The sequence below is a fragment of the Panthera tigris genome, chromosome D4, assembly GCF_018350195.1.
Source record: "Panthera tigris isolate Pti1 chromosome D4, P.tigris_Pti1_mat1.1, whole genome shotgun sequence".
NCBI classification, from domain to species: Eukaryota; Metazoa; Chordata; class Mammalia; order Carnivora; family Felidae; genus Panthera; species Panthera tigris.
In genome coordinates, this window is record NC_056672.1 from 50,757,589 (window position 1) to 50,774,245 (window position 16,657).

The following is a 16,657-nucleotide window of genomic DNA, read 5'->3' on the forward strand; positions in this document are numbered from 1 at the left end:
GATGAAGTGGTAGGAAGGAAATTCGCTAGGTTGTAGGAAGGTACAAATTTAAATTTTGTACCCTTTATAGAGTTCCCAGGTGAGTACGCACTAGGGCAGCAGGCAGGCTAGCTGGGAAAGAATTATTTGTGTGACAGTAATATACTATGAGATCCATCACTCCCATGATACTTTACAGAACCTTCTGTATACTTTTTTTGATCTAAGTTTGGTTCCAAACACATAAATCTCTGAGAAATCCCATGAGAAGATCCCACTAAGGCACTAACAAAGATGCCTGTTCCAAGTGACTTTCTATGTAAATGCAAAAAAAAAAAAAAAAAAAACCTGTAAGCAAATACCTTCAAATTCATAAGATACTATCTTTCAATAATTATGCAATATTCATGGAAGAGTCGCTAGGCATTAGGATAAAATTTGGACTTTGTCTACATTTTCAAAACACGTTGGACCCAAAGGGAGAAAAGATGGTAGCATCACACCACGGCAGAAGGAGGCACTTCACCGTCACTCCTACTGGTAAGAACCTGACAATTAAACCTTCCTGGACAACAGGGCAAGCTTCTGCTGCTGGGAACATTCATACCCTTCTGGATGACTAATTCATTACTTTAGTAGGTAGAAAGCTCCACGGGTGCCGAGCAGTGTTTTTTCGGTGGCTTCCCCTTATCTCCTCAATGATAATTATTTTTTTTTGCTTTTGTACTTCCCCCGGTTGCCATGACTCCCTGGCTGCTAGTATAAACAAAAATAAACTATATAGGAGCATCCATTACAAGTGATGATATTCTAGGGAGAGCTTTTGACTGCATATCCTCAGAAGACAAGCTTTCTTGGAAATAAAGGAATGAGTATGATAAACAGCATTATCACTATACACTTTTTAAATATTTACTACTGTGTTAGTGAAATATTTAAAGTGATTATCTGAAATGTGCCCCCCCCCATCACAGGGGAGCCTGAATATGTCACTGTCTAATACAACTGCCTAACAATCTCACATTGCCACAATGCTTTCCAGAAAACAATTCATGCTGAAGAGTGAATGCAACTGTTTTTATTTTTAATAGGCAAGAAATAGATCCCAAATTAACTAAGTACTGAGACTAGGCATTAAGAGATGCAGCAAGCTGTTTGCCCCAGATTCAGGCTGTGCAAACAAGCCCCAGTAGGCTTCTATGAAAACATCATTTTTGTTTCAGTGGAGTGTGTGCTTGACTGCTTTTAGCTTGCTCTTCCTGGATAGTGTCACTGGAAAGAACAGCTAATAAAAGTACCCATCAGACCTGGCTACCCTGTGTGTGTTCTTTGTGCCTTGCACCCTTTGCTCCTGGGATGGGATGTAAGAATGCTTCATCTCCAGATTTAGCTTTAGTAATGATTCCATCCTGCATTCTAAAAACTTTTCAGGCTTCTTTAGACTCTAAATGAGCCATCTTTAGCTGAACTGCAGTTCAGTGTAACAGATACCTTTAGAGGGACACTGAACATGTGGCTGAAAGTGGACTTAGCAGGTCCTAGCAGCTAGATTTTATTTAATAAAGTGTCTCCGTGACTGATATATAATTTTCTTTAATATAACATGTAGCAGCAAAGCCTAAGGCACCACCAGGTAGCTCTGTAGAACTCTCCTGCACACCTTTTACTAAACCTAGTGATGCAAAGTTGAAAGCTGGAAAATACAGAGAAGTAGTTCTTTTGGATTTGTAATCAATATCATTGAGAGTTTACTGTATGCCACATACTGTGCTTAGCACTTTCTACATCATCGAACTCCCCTAAGAGAAAAATGGCAGTATTTCTATTTTATAGAAGAACACAAAGCTGAGAGAAATTAAGTCATTTGCTCAAGCTCATGTAAGTGGTAGAACTGGCAAGTGGTAAGTGGTAGAACTGGAACTTGAACATTGGTCTAAACTCCATGCACTCAACTGCTGAACCAGAGAGAGGAAATTCACTTCACATTGTGAATTCACTTCACTAATCTGTGGGAGTGGCTAGATGCAGCACTGGGTTGAGATGGCTTCAGAGGCTGAGTGTGTGAAATCAGCAACAAGGAGAATCAGATTGATCAGCAGTGCCAGGATTTGCCATCTTTGCTTCATCTTACTGTCCCTTGGTCACTCATCCATATGTCCTATTTTGGTTTCTTGTAAGTTTCACATTACGGAAAGAAAAGCAGTGAGGGGGAAGACTTATGGCTGGGTATACCCCTGGCCTCTGTTTTACTTGGTGATCTTGGGGGTAGTCACTTAGTGTGTCTTTTATTTATGATTTGAAGAAATAAAATTGGTTGGTCTTCACTATTACAGACTTTATGTGTAAATATGCATTTTAAAATGATAATATCAACTAAGTAATTTCTAAATTGCCTTGTGAATTTTGTTTTATATTGTTTTATAGTCCCCTTCTGTTAGTAATCTACCTAAATGACAAGAGAAAATAGAGTAGAGGTACATTAAAATATATAATGCTCACATAAAGCAGAATCTTGCCTTTACTTCCCCTCTAGCTCAGGTCTGCACCTCACCACAAATATTTGGAAGAGTATTCTGCTGTGACCCTTTGATATTAATGGCAATAATAAAATGAAACATCTCCTGGTTATATAACATTAAAAACTTCTGTTGTCACATATTGAAGGACAAAGGCTTACAAAGGAAAAAAAAAACCCTAAAAGCAACCCCTTCTAGATTTAAGAAACCAAACCCTTCATGTACCTGAGAACGGATGAAAATCAGTGTTGTTTTATGGTCATGAAAATGTGGCTCCTCAAAGGAGGGATCACATCTCTGCTGTGTCGTAATTGCCACTTCACTAATTAAGGCTGCCGGATTCCACCTCGCATCCTGTGTTGACATATGAAGGGGCCGGAGCCTGGGGTATGTAGTTCCTTTCTCCATCAACAGATATTCTGAGTGCTTTCGCTTCTCCTTCAGTGGGTAACATGAATTTTGTCTTGATACCAAAATGCCAAGGTGCAAAGGAAGGATCCCTGTCTAGTCAGGAGGAAGAAAATAATGTGTTCCTTTATTATCTCTTCCTTTGACACTGAGGAAGACAAAGGCCTGGCTCTAGCTGTAATGTCCTCAAACCTGCAACATGCCAAGTACCTTTTTATGCCACCGCTCACTAATTCCCCTGGAAATGAACTCACAAGAAAATTTATGAATAATCCATGTTGCAGGTTAAATCTGAGGCCCTCAAAGTGAACTGCTTTTCTAGCAAGATGGTACAGGACATAGCCACTGGAGGCACACTGTTCAGCATTCTGACCACCCAGGGTTGCACATTATTTCGTTTCCCTCTGAGTTCAGGAGACAGAACATATTGCCATTGCCTTTCAAGAAAGTATCTTCAATGTTTTGACCGCCATCGACAAGATGATTAGCGTGCCTTTAGCCATCTTTGTGAAACAGCAGATGTTTGCCTTGGCATTTTTCCAGCCCTCCTTGTGTCCTCAAGCCTAATGTTTGTTTTTCATTAGTCGGTGTGTTTCTCATCTCTCATCCTGTGTGATGGGGTTGCTTCTTGGCCTTGCCATACAGTTGCTTTAATTTCACATATAAGAAGTTGGCCTACTTGGGGTGGCTGAAGATATTCCCTTAGCCCTGGCCCATGTCATCTGGGAAGAGGCTTAGGCAGGTGGGGGTGGGGATGGGGGATGGGGGGGCGGGGAATGCAGAAGGCAAAAGGATCCTGAAGTGCTATTTTCTTGATGAGGACTCTGTGTTTCTGTTTAGCTTCTAATGTGACATAATGAATTATGAACTAAAGGTAATTGGGAGATTTGTGCCCTCAGTGCAGAACAGAAGTTTAATGTATGAAAGCAAACCACAGGTCAATTAGGAGAGTTGATCAATATTTATATTGCTCTTTAATGAAAGGAAATAACCCTGATAGATTCGCCTTGAAATTGCTGATGAGTATGTATTTGTAGTCAACACATGGAGCTTTTCATTGATCTCAGTCAAATTAAAATTTTATTAACAAGTCAGACACCCATCTGTCTATTTCCAGAAGTTCCCTTTAAAAGCCAGTTAATACTACTTGCCTTCTGTTTCTCTCCCTCTGCCCCCTCCCTCTCTCTCTGAACTAACATGTAAGTACCTGGTATGTGCTAAACACTTTCCCGTTTATATCTCACTTAATCCTCCTAACAAAGTTGTAAGGCAATATTATCTCCATTTACAGATAAGGAAATTGAGGCAGAGCAAAGTTAAGTGTCCTGCCCTTTATCACACAAGAAATCAAAAGGAAAACAAGGACTCAGAGAGTCCAGGTTTTCTCTGACCCAGAAGTTCATGTTATTTCTGTAACCCCACACCATCTCCCGGAGGCAGGAGGAGGGTAATTTTGTAGCCGGCCCTTATTTGAGTGTAGAAGATGGGGAAGGTTGAATGATGACGTTGACAGGAAATGTGCCCAGACAGTGAGCCTAGGAGTTGACTCAACCCACCTGGGAGGGGAAGGCCTTGGGGCTGCGGCTCCTGCCTCATTTAGAGAGCAGAGCTTCATGTCCATCTAGATTAGTGGAGGACCAACCAGTCAGCATGGTGCCTCCAGGTCAAGTGATAGAATTTAGCACACGCGACCCCACCACCTTCTGCAATTCAGTTTGGTCCCTTGGTTTTTAGAGGCTATAAAGCAAATACAACAGAATTCTGCACAGTATTTTTACTCCCTGACTGTTTGGATTGAGTCTCCTCACTTTGTTCAAAAGCCGGTTTTAGACATCCAAGCCACATGCAGCACGTTAGATAGCGTGAAGTTTAATCAATAAAATTGACTAGGAAGGAACTCAAAAGCCACACCGCCTGTTTCCATGCTTGATACACTGGGAAGACACTTAGTTCTCATCTTGTGTTTGATCTACAGACTCTTTGTGAGAACTCTAACTTTTCCTTCCTGCATGAAATTTTAAATTATAGCTTGTGTTATGTGCTGTGGGCTGCGGGGTTACTGTGGCAATTCACTCTGAGAAGCGTCTTAATGAAGATCACACTAGAGGTCAGAGTTTTTTCTCTGTTTCTCTTCTGCACATTGGGACCCTGTTCCCAAATGTGTGGTCTGATGCATATTCACAATCTCCTCATGAATATACTACACATAATTCATAATTAGGCCACTGTTAGGAATCAGCTCTTTGGTATAAAGGAAATGAAACGTACTTAAGGAACTAATGTGTGAGAGATTTCCAGAAACGTGAGCAACAGTTCAAACCAGTGAAAACACACACTGGCATGCAAATGGACACACACACGCATGCCCATGTACACCCACAGGCCCAGATGCACACCCACACTCAATTCAGTGCTGCCTGCCGGTCAGTTCTGTCATAGGAACATTACAAGCATTAACTCAATTATGGTAGGTTCCATTTTCTTCCTGCTTTGAGAATGGGAAATGGAGGCATGAAAAGGTTAGGTGACTTGCCTTATTTTGCTCGCCAGGCTGATAAAGGGCAAAATGGGGATGTTAATACTAAGCAGTCCAGGTATAAAGGACGCATTCTTAACTATGCTACTATCCTGGCTCAAGATTTGTTCTGAGAGCAGAGACCATAGATGTGAATCTCAAACCCAGCTCTGTGATCTTGGAGGAGTCACTTAAATGATGCTCATCTTCAGTTTCCTATCTATACGCTGTGGTTAATAATATCAACCCCGTGTGACAGATGAGAGGAGTTAATCAGAACACAAGGGCATTATGTAAACTGTAAAGTGCCATACCCATGGCATGAATCAGTTGTGGATGCAGCGCACAATCTACATTGTGTCTTCCCTACTTTGTTCTCCTCTGTTACCGACTCCATCCCACAATGGATGGGACACTTAAAAAAACATAACACTTGAAAATAATTTCTAATTAAATCCAAGCAATTCTTGAAATGTCTTCATAAATCATGATGCTAGCAATAAGTGTATGAATATGTGATTTTATGTCTCAGAAAAATGAGGAAATAATTTCAGAGCAGTGGGAACAATTTTTTTTGCTGCCTACTTATGGAAAATATGTGCAACTCGGAGGCTCTGTAAGTCCAAGTGCTAACTCAATATTTATTAATAGAGACACTGTCATCATCAAAACCATGAAACAGGTGAAGACTGGTATTCTGCACCCTAAGTGCAAGGACCAGAAGTGCTCATTTGTCCAACGCAGGTGCAACCTCAGCAGAAAAGAGTCACCATGAGGAGGTGATGTACAAAGTGGGATAGGTCCCAGGTTAACTCAGGGTTTACAAAACTGAGTTCAAGTCTGGCATCCATCCCCAAGTCATGGAGTGCTTACTACTGTGCCAAGCCCTGTAAGGTAGGTAGGGGAGCTAAAGAAGCATAGAAGGATCTGGTTCTTGCATTCCCTGGGGCTCTCCTGCTTTGCTGGTAGCTATGTGGCCTTAGGTCAGTCATTCATCTAAGAAAAACCTTGGTTTCCATATCAATAAAAGGGAGCAAATGAAGATTCAGAGAGGTAAAGTCCCCTTTGAAAGTTCATAGGCTAACTGGAGTCACCACAAACACTGGAATGAACCCTTTAGACTCCTATTCTGTGCTTTCCATGCCTGGATTTCATTATCCCTTCTGCAATTTGTAGCAGAGCTCGCTGCATTTACTTAAATTTGGCTACAAAATGCTGAGATACAGGTAATTAATTTGTGTTCACATTCTGCTAGGGTTTGCTTTTCATTGCCAATGTCCTCTTTTTTTTTTTCCCCAAGACTAGAAATGACTGCTCTTTGAAAAAAAATAAATAGTTAAGATAAGCCACAGACTGGATATATTTTTGCAAATATGTATCTGACAAAGGGCTTTAATCCAGTTTATAAAGAACTATAAGTGATTAATTGTAGAGTGTTCTCAGATTTTTTTTTTCTCTTCTTACACACTAGAGATTTCTGGCAAGGTCTGCATCAGAACCTCCCTTCTCCGTCCCTCCTCTGCCCCAGATGGGTGTAGTTTGGGCCAGTTGCTGGGCTCTGCAGGGGTAACTGATAGAAAAGGGGACAGGAGAGAGGGAAATAGGAGAAAACAAAACCAAGGGCTGTGGGAGTTTTCGCAGGTCTGGGAAGGGGAGCTGTAGTTGTGTGGGGCAGTGGATTGGGAAGAATCTACAGAGATTTTAAAATTTATTGCTGGGGGATTTCCTGTCCCCTTTATGATATAGAATCATGCTGGTTTGAGTTGTTTTAAAATTATTCTTGGTTGCTGGAACTATGTTCATTTAAGTACAATACTGCTCTGAAATTGATCCATGAGGGTCACAGGTTTATGAACCTTACAGCAACTGCTGGCTTAATCGTATTAGCAGTGGAAGGCTACATGTGGACCTTCCCAATGCATCTTGGATGTGAGAACCAACCAGGCTTTAATAGGTGAGCAATGAGCTGTAGCACAACTGGCTGAAATCTACCAGGGGAAATGGTATCAGCAAATGGAATGGGATCTTCTGAACATTTGTCTTGTTAAGTACAAATACCTACTTCAACACTTCTTCAAAGCTCCGAGTTAGAAGGAAGATATCTTACAGTCTATTCTTTCATTATTATGCCACCTGGTGGCTGAAACTAGCAGTCAATAGGCCTGAGCTTTGGTCACTCTAGATTGAGGTCTGGGGAAAATACAGAAAGAGCTTTGGTCTTTTCTGGGCTGAGGAGATGGAATTCGAGGACACTGACAAAATCAGCGTAATATTTAATCTACTTTATGTGCTTCGAACTCTGAAGCAGAGATCATGGCTAGCTCTTACCCTTTAAAATGTTACATTCTAGAAACAGAGGAGGGGAGGAGATTGGCATTTACTGAGATCTATTAGTTTATATTCATCCTCTTTTACTTTTTAAAGTCACTGCAACACCCCATGTTGTGGTTTTAGTAGAATTCCCATTTTACAATTGGGGAAAGACTTAGCTTAAATGACTTGCTCAAGTTATAATTATCACAGTAGATGTTGAGGAGAAGAGAATAGGGTATTTAATTATAAAATAAAAGCTGTAAACAATGGTGTTTGGGGGGAGAAGTTTAACTGAAGTAAGAATTTCTGTTTAAAAAGAGAAATTTGGCACATGTGTGTCTTGACTCTGAATTATTTTAGTTTGACAGTTTAGGTGTGATATAAATACATGGAAATGAGACAACAGAACTGTTAGGACATTCTTTCTGAATGGGAAGAGAGGGCGTGTCTAACTGTAGCTTCTCACTCCTCAAGATGGGTGTCACAACACATCAGCTATGTGCATCATGTGTATACAACATGGATTTATTTTTCTCCCACTCTTTGGTTCTGAATGTGCTTTGATGTGAATATGTGATAATTTTAGTTAGTCAAAATAGTATTTCAAAGTTTACAGCTATACAGGATGAGTAAGTTCCCAGCAATCTGCCGTACAAGATAGTACCTATAGTTAACAGTAAATATTGTGTACTTAAACATTTGTGAAGAGAGTAGGTCTCCAAGTAAGTGTTCTTAACACAAAACAAAGAACAAAAGGACAGAAGAAAACTTCTGGAGGTGATGGAAATATTTAGTACCTGAGTTGTGATGACGGTAACAAGAGTGTAGACATGTGTCCAAACTCACAAAATTGTATATGTTAATTAGATGCAGTTTTTTGGTATACCAATTATACCTCAACAAAGCTGGGGCAATGAGAAAATAAACGTGATCCTATTTTCCTCTTAGAAAAAAATAATTAAGCAGCTGCAGGGCAAGGAATGAGGCATATGGTTCACAGTATGCATCCAACAAAAAATGTCACGATACCCCTGTTTTTCCCTCTTGTTCTTAGATACAAACAAGATACTGCTATCAGATTCTCAAAGTCCTTGGCTTGAACCCTGACCTTAACACTTAGTTGTACATCTTTGAATTTTTTGTAATGGTACCAACTCCCTCAGTCTTTGTTTCCTCATCTGGAAAGATGATAATGCCTTTCAGGTATTATCAGGAGTATTACTGGTATGAAGTGAAAAAATAAAAAAAGAAAATACTTGAGCACAATGTAAAGCATATAGCAGTTGGTAAAAATTATGGTCCCCAATTAGTCTTTATTATTATTGTTATTGCTCTTACAACTTATATTATTTTACTATTCTTCCAGTGGTTTAGAGAAAAGAGTCTTTATATGCAAAATCATCTTGCAGTTTCCTACCACTTTCCCGAATATTTCAGTTAACAGAGCAGAAGAAAGGTAGATAACATATCAGGTGCAAACAGATAGCAGTGAGGTAAAAATTGCAGTGGTGAGAGGTTGATAGTAAAAATCAAACTAAACATGTTCTTTTGTCATTGACTGACTGGAACTGAGGATTTTCAATTCCCTCTCTAGCTTGAGAAACTTCTTCCCACTGGGAAGCTTTCACACCATGTTTATAACAGAGGAGAGACAATGTTATTTTCAGAAATTCCTCTGAGAAAGGGAATTGCATTTTGGGGGAAAGTATTTTGCTGGGTGGTAGATGTTGAGGTACTGAGGGGCCTGGTGTGGGCAGAATTATTATTATAAGCCTTCGGGTGGACATGATTTGGGAGAGGGAGAGAGAGAAGGGAACGAGCATGAGAAGACAGAAGGAAAGAGCAGAAGACAGCCTACTGCCTGGTGTGATGTCCCACCTCTGCCCCTCCCCCCACAATCTTCAGTACATCCTCGAAAAACAGAAAAGTAAAAAGAGGGATAAAATCACCAACCACTAATAAATGATTGACTGAGGCAAAGGGGCAGAGTACTTTTGAAGAAGTACCAGTGACCATGGAAGCAGGAGTAGATGTAAGAGCAGGTATGAGGAAGGGAGCCATTCATGGCCATTAAGGAATGAGTTTAATACTCCCAGGCTATGTGTTGGGTGTGAGGGCACAATTTAACCAGAATGTTAGGAGTTGGGCTTCTTAGTAGCATTCATTCATTCAACAATACTTACTGAGGGCCTACGATGGGCCAGAAAGGCTGAGGACCTCTCTCTGGTTTAGCACAAGAATGCAAATGAAAGAAGAGAAATACAGGTCTGACTCTGAGGGGAAGTGAGGTGAAAGTAGACCATGATTGGAGCAAGGAGAGCTTCTTCCTTGAGCACTTTCTCCCCAAAGGGTCCAAAGCTATTCTCTAAATGATGCAAAATCATACATTCTAAAATCATTTTTTTAACGTTTACTTATCCTTGAGACAGAGACAGAGCATGAACAGGGGAGGGACAGAGAGAGAGGGAGAAACAGAACAAAAACAGGCTCCAGGCTCTGAGCTGTCAGCACAGAGCCTGATGCGGGGCTTGAACCCACAAACTCTGAGATCATGACCTGAGCCGAAGTCGGACGCTTAACCGACTGAGCCACCCAGGTGCCTCTAAAATCAACATTTTAAAGGTAAGTATGTGACAGGATGATGTTGAAGACTACAGGGAAAGAAGCTAAAGAGAGTGAGATACACACAAAGGTAGAAAATCTATGGTACCTTTTTTGGGATGCTCTATCACCACCCAAGATGATAAAGGACATGAAGAAATCTCCCTGCAGATCATTTTCTCAACTCAGACTCAGGAAGAACTACTCATGGGGAGATCGTCTATGGGGTGAGGGTGGGATGTAGTAATTGCCACTTTTTCATACCATCTCACTTAGGATTAACTTGTTTTGTGAGCTTGCATACCTATTATCCTTTCTACATCTCAGTCTCCTACTCAGTTGAGTTCAAAAGCCCACCTGAAAAGGTATTTATGAGGATAAATGATATGACATAAAATAAGCCAAATTTCTGTCACTCTAGATTTTCTTGGTAAGTAGTTACTACTTTTGAATTTGAATGATAAACATTTTCAAGGTGGCAAAATATGTCTATAGTCACAGAACAGTTTCTCACTTTAAAAATTAATTGGTTTAAGTACAGATTAGAATTTGAACTTTAGCTTTGAAAGTCCCATGCTCCAAACAGCTGAGATAATAACTCTAGATGACTTTTACAATAAATAAACAAAATGTTTGTTTTAAAACCATTTGCTCTGAATGCCAAAAAAAAAAAAAATCATTTGGCCCTGGGAGAAATAAGATTACATGTGTAAGTAACCTCTTGGCTTTATACATGAATGCTATTATCTATTGCTCAGACTATAGTCTTAGAAAAATATCATAAATTCATGTGGAGCTAAGTTCAATTTATATTGGAATGAGGTGTCCAACTTCATTTATGACTCTTATCCAAAAGAAAAAGACCCAAATTCAACTGACCTCTGACCAAACCCCATCTTCTCTAACTCTTCTCATCTCTGTCCATGGCACCACCCAGCATCCAGTTACTCTGGGCAAAAACCAAGAAGAGCTATCCTGATTACTCTCTTTCTCACACTCCCCTCCTCCCTGCCCCACACCGATTCAATCCATCAGCAAGTGGATTGACTGTGCTATCTTAAAAAATAATAAAACTTGAGATATTATTTTGCACTTCTTCCATCCTGCTACCCTCATTCAAACCATAATTATCTTTTGCCTCAAAGACTGCAACAGCCTCTTCATACCCTGCCTCTCACCTACCTGCCCTTCTCATTTCCATGAAGTATCCAAGGCAATCAGGTCACTCTTCAACCTCACTGTTTCCAAAGTACACATCAGAGACTCTTGCATATTTTTATTATTATTTTTTTATTTTTGAGAGAGAAAGAGAAAGAGACAGAGAGTGGGGGAGCAGCAGAGAGGGAGACACAGAATCTGAAGCAGGCTTCAGGCTCTGAGCTGTCAGCACAGAGCCCGATGCGTGGCTTGAACTCACCAACCGTGAGATCATGGCCTGAGCCGAAGTCAGCCGCCCAATGGAATGAGCCACCCAGGAGCCCCTATATTTTTAACATTCAGGTTTGTCTTCATCCCTTAATCGTTCTTCTGCAGCTATGCTAGCTTTATTAATACCTTTGAACTTTGCCAGATCTTTCCCACCTTGAGACGTATGGCATCTCTCTTCCTCCCACCTGGAAAGCCTTCCCAGAAAGCCTTTTGCATGGCTTGCTCTTTCACTTAGTTCAGGCCCCCATCCAAGGTCCTCTTATTATCCTTTGCTCTCACCCTGATTTATTAGTGTCCAAAGCCATTCTCCTTCTCTGAAACTGTATTGTATGTTTATTTACCTTGATCATGTAGTTTCCCGACAGAATAGAAGTTCCATTCAGACGGGAGCTTTGTCCTATCCACTGCCTCATTTTTAAAGTATGCAGAGTGTTTCTAATAAACACATGCTGAATGAATGACAGATTGAGGTGGGCATGCGTATGTATACAGAAACACCATTAATGGAAGGTTCTGGTAGGCACTGGGTGACAACATGCTTTGGGCAGACATGAGATCATTGAGAAAGGCCAGCATCATCATTGTTTATGCAGCAATTGTATCATCATTATGTTCATTATATAGCCAAAGACCTATGACCAGAACAAAAGGACAAACAACCATGGGTCAAACACTATCTGCACACTTGCATACACACTGTCTCACTTAGTTCTCACCCCAGTGAGACAGTTAGTTTCCTCATTTAGGCCAGATGAAGAAATAGAGACATGAAAAGGTAACATCACTTGACGAAGTTCACACAAAAAAGCAGTGGAGCTGGGATTTGAACTTAGGTTTTATGACTTTAAGTCTAATGTTCTCCCCTAAACCTGTTCCTCCTATATTGCTACTAATTTTAGAAAAGATCAATAGAAGGAAAGAAGATGAGCACCTGGGTGGCTGAGTCAGTTAAGCATCCGACTTCAGGCAGGTCATGATCTCATGGTTTGTGAATTTGAGCCCCATGTTGGACTCTGTGCTGATAGAGCCTGGAGCCTGCTTCAGATTCTGTCTCTCCCTCTCTTGCTCTGCCTCTCCCCTGCTCACACAGTCTGTTTCTCTCTCAAGAAAAAACATTATTTTTTTTTCTAAGTTAGAAGAACATTTATAAAAGAAAAAATTACTAGCAATAACTACCCACTATGCTAAGCACTTTATGTATATTATCACAATGAGTCTTATCACAGTCTTGTGAGAAGAAATAACATCCCCATTTCAAAGATGAGATTAAAGTATTCAGTGGTTGACTAAGTTGACCAATGTTACAAGGCTGGTAAGTGCAAGAGTCAGAATTAGAACTCAGGTCTGTCTGACACAGAGTCTGTGTGCTTAACCACTCTGCTCTACCACATGATCTCTGACAACAGGCATCAAGCTCCTTGCTCCCTGTAGGAATGAGATGTTAGGAGTGTCATGGAAACAAGCCTCACACACTCACTCTGCTATCTGGCATCTATTTCCTCACTGTGCCTAAAAACAGACAACTAATTTTGATTTGCTGAAGAAGCCCAAGAGTTCGGGGGCACTGTTGTAAAGAGCCACTCTTCATGGCTAAGTAGCCTCTCTCAGCTTAGTTCTCACTGAATACAGAAGGGTCAGGGCCACCCCAGGAAACCTCATACTTAACACAGAAGAACTAACAAAGCATCAAAAATCAAGGAAAAATAATGCAAACCCTAATTATTCTAAGCTCTGCTTTTCTTCCTCAAAGCATTTATGTGCAGGTACTCACACCACTGCATAAGGACTATGGTTCAACGCAAATGCAAACACACACACACACACACACACACACACACACACACAGAAGGGCTTCTCCACATTAAGGTGTCCTATTGAGCTTGTCTATAGCTTTCTCTGAAGGGCTTACAGAGGGTGTAGTTTTTCTCTCCAGGAGGATTCATTTGTGGTTTGATCTTTTTACCTCAGAGCAAGCATATGGACTATATGGCCTCTAAGGTTGTCCCATAAGCCCTCAAGATCTGTGCTCATATGATAAATCAAAACAAGATAGTTCAAGGCTCTACTTGCATTGTTTTTCACTGGCAACCACAATAGTGTACTTCTTTCAGGTTTGGGCAGATGCCAGTGTGAGAATAGCTTTATTTTTAGAACATTGGAATCGGCTGCCCAGGAAAGGATCTAGACAGAAAGGGAGGACGAGACAATATGAAGGGCAATGTCATACACTTAGGAACATAAGTGTTCCTAAGTGGTTATGCAAACATAGGGATGATATAACTTCACATCTGGCAGACATCGCCACTGGTTGTTTCTCCCACCTCACCAGACTCCTATAGAGCATTTTTGAAGACAAACACTGAGGAACACATATTATGTTCTTTTTGTCCAAGAAAGTCTATTAGGTATTTGCATTATTTTGTGAGGAACAGGCAAGCATACTAAAATATGTATTTCAATGCTTGCCACTAGTCATCTCAGATATCTTCCATTTAAAAAAATTGTCTTTGTGTCCAGTCTCCCTTCACCTGCCTCTCAATCACAAGATTCCAGTTGTTATCAAAAGCATACATGCACTTTCACTGCTATCTCTAGTCAAACCCATAACCTGGTGATGGAAAATCCCCATCCTGGTTATTCAGATTGATTTCTATTACTTTTCTGTTTCTGTTGAGTTACTGGAAAACATAATACTGATAATACAGTTGGCTGTATCCCCAAATAACTCACCATTAGTTTGATTGCAAACACCCCTTCTGTCCTTTACTGTAACCTATTACTGACAACACTCACTTTATATACCTTCTAAGATCCTTATATATTCTAACATTTGAATCCTAATCTCAGGAAGGGCTAAAGATAGGTGAAAAAATAGTAAACCATTCACATCTCAGCCACAGAAATAATAGCTACCTAAATTATGATATTTTGGCTCAGATTAATATATACAACCTTCATTAATTTATTCAACATTTATTCTTTGCACCATTCCCTGTGCAAATTGCTAGAGCAGAGGCAAAGGAAAATAATCTCTTGGTGGAATGGTGGGTAGATAAGGAAAAGAAGAAAAGCAGAGCAAAGCAAAACAAAATAACCCTAAAAACTACAGTTCTACAACAGGGTAAATAGTATAAGAGAGGTGAGAACAGCATGCTATGAGAGAAGAGAGGAAGGAGTGATCAAAGCAGACAGAAAACTAGTAATTATAGAGGTTTGTGTGACAATATAAAATAGCCTAATGATATAATGTAAAGTGAAAATGAATAAATAATTCATTGGGTTGATACTCTGGACCCATATATGGATAGGCATGAAAAGACAGTGGAAGTTGATAGGGTAATATGGCAGATTTCTGGCTGATTTTTGTTTTACTTTCTCTTTAATTTTTGTAATAAATAAAAAATTTAATGAGGAAGCATTAACTAAGCTAATGGAACCTCGTGTGAAGCATCACTTTCTAAAATAGATCTTGCCTAATTAAGACAAGGCACAAAAACCTGACAGACTTCCTGTAATAGGAACATGAAGGCAATGTCAGGATCAGTCTCAATGCCACTGAAAAGACCACATGTGGCAATGATGGGAACTATATTTTCCTTTTATTAACTAGAATATGTTGTCATTAGATAGGAAGCCAACCGCAGAATCAATAATTCTCTGGATAAAAGGCATTAATCACTTGACCATGGATAATGCAAGAGATATACCGACCAATATGCTAAATTTATGGGCATTGATAATTTTCTGGACAAAGGGCTAATGTTTCAAGTATAGGTGAATTTGGGGTTCTTTTAATATTATACAACATATTTGGTAACTTTTTCGTCTTTTTCTTTTCCATTTCACACGTATCCCAGGTTAAGACGTAGATTTTTTCTTTTTTGGTAACTAGCATTTTGAGGCTGGATTGTGGATAATTTAAGGATTATCCTTGGTTCTTCATAAACAATATGTCATTATTATCTTTGACTTCTTCCTGTTCATATCCTATTTATCACTAAAAGTGCATCTCAAAGGAGTGCATACTCCTTCTATGTAGTCTTTCTTGTCAACACAAACCCTAAATGGATGATTTTTTCCCCTTTCTTCTCTCCTGCCTCTTTAAGCATAGGTTAGTAATCAATTGTTTCTTAGTGTCTAAATATTTATGTGTACTAGCCTTTATGCATACACTTAATTGTGAATTCCTTAAAGAGAGGCAATTTGGTCTTTTACCACTTACCCTTAGTAAGTAGCACAGGGCCATAAACATATGAAGAACTCAATAGACACCTATTTTTTTTAAAGGATCGATTTATATTATCATGGCACACACATACATATCTATTGTTTTCTGCTTTAGTTGACTTGGGTTTCAAAACACCTCTTGTGTAGGCATATATCAAATTGAATTTTTAATCTCCCAAAGAGGAATGTAATATTCACATACTTATAGTCAGCAAGATTCCTTACAAAACCATCAAGTTACTTCTGACACATAATGGTTTTTGCTGGTTTTCCACCAAATTTAATCAAAGCCCAGGACAACTTTCCGCAATATCTTTGGGTGAACCACACAGTCTGCCCAAGGTCAGGGCTAATTATCCACATTTACACCCACCTGGCAGATGTGAAACACTCAAGACATGCATGCACTCGTTAATTGGGGGTCAAGCTGTTCTCCGCAGAATTCAGCAAAACTCCAGCTGCAATATAATGGCATTCATTTTGAGGTAAAATTCCCAGGTCATTAAGCACTTTGAGATGTGGTTCATTTTGTATCAAGTGAGAGGATCTGAGTCCAGATAAACTCCATTCTGGATCTGTTCCTAAAACTGTGTGACTTCAGTCAGCAACCTTCCCCTTGCTGAGTGTCAGACTCCTACCTTAAAACATAAAGTTGTTTTTCTAATGCATT

At 39.9% G+C, this 16,657-nt stretch overlaps 1 protein-coding gene across 20 annotated transcripts in view; it reads right to left on the reverse strand.

The window, feature by feature from the left end:
* Positions 1-16,657, reverse strand: part of LINGO2 (leucine rich repeat and Ig domain containing 2) — a 429,471-nt gene that overhangs the window by 25,193 nt on the left and 387,621 nt on the right. The window lies entirely within an intron of this gene.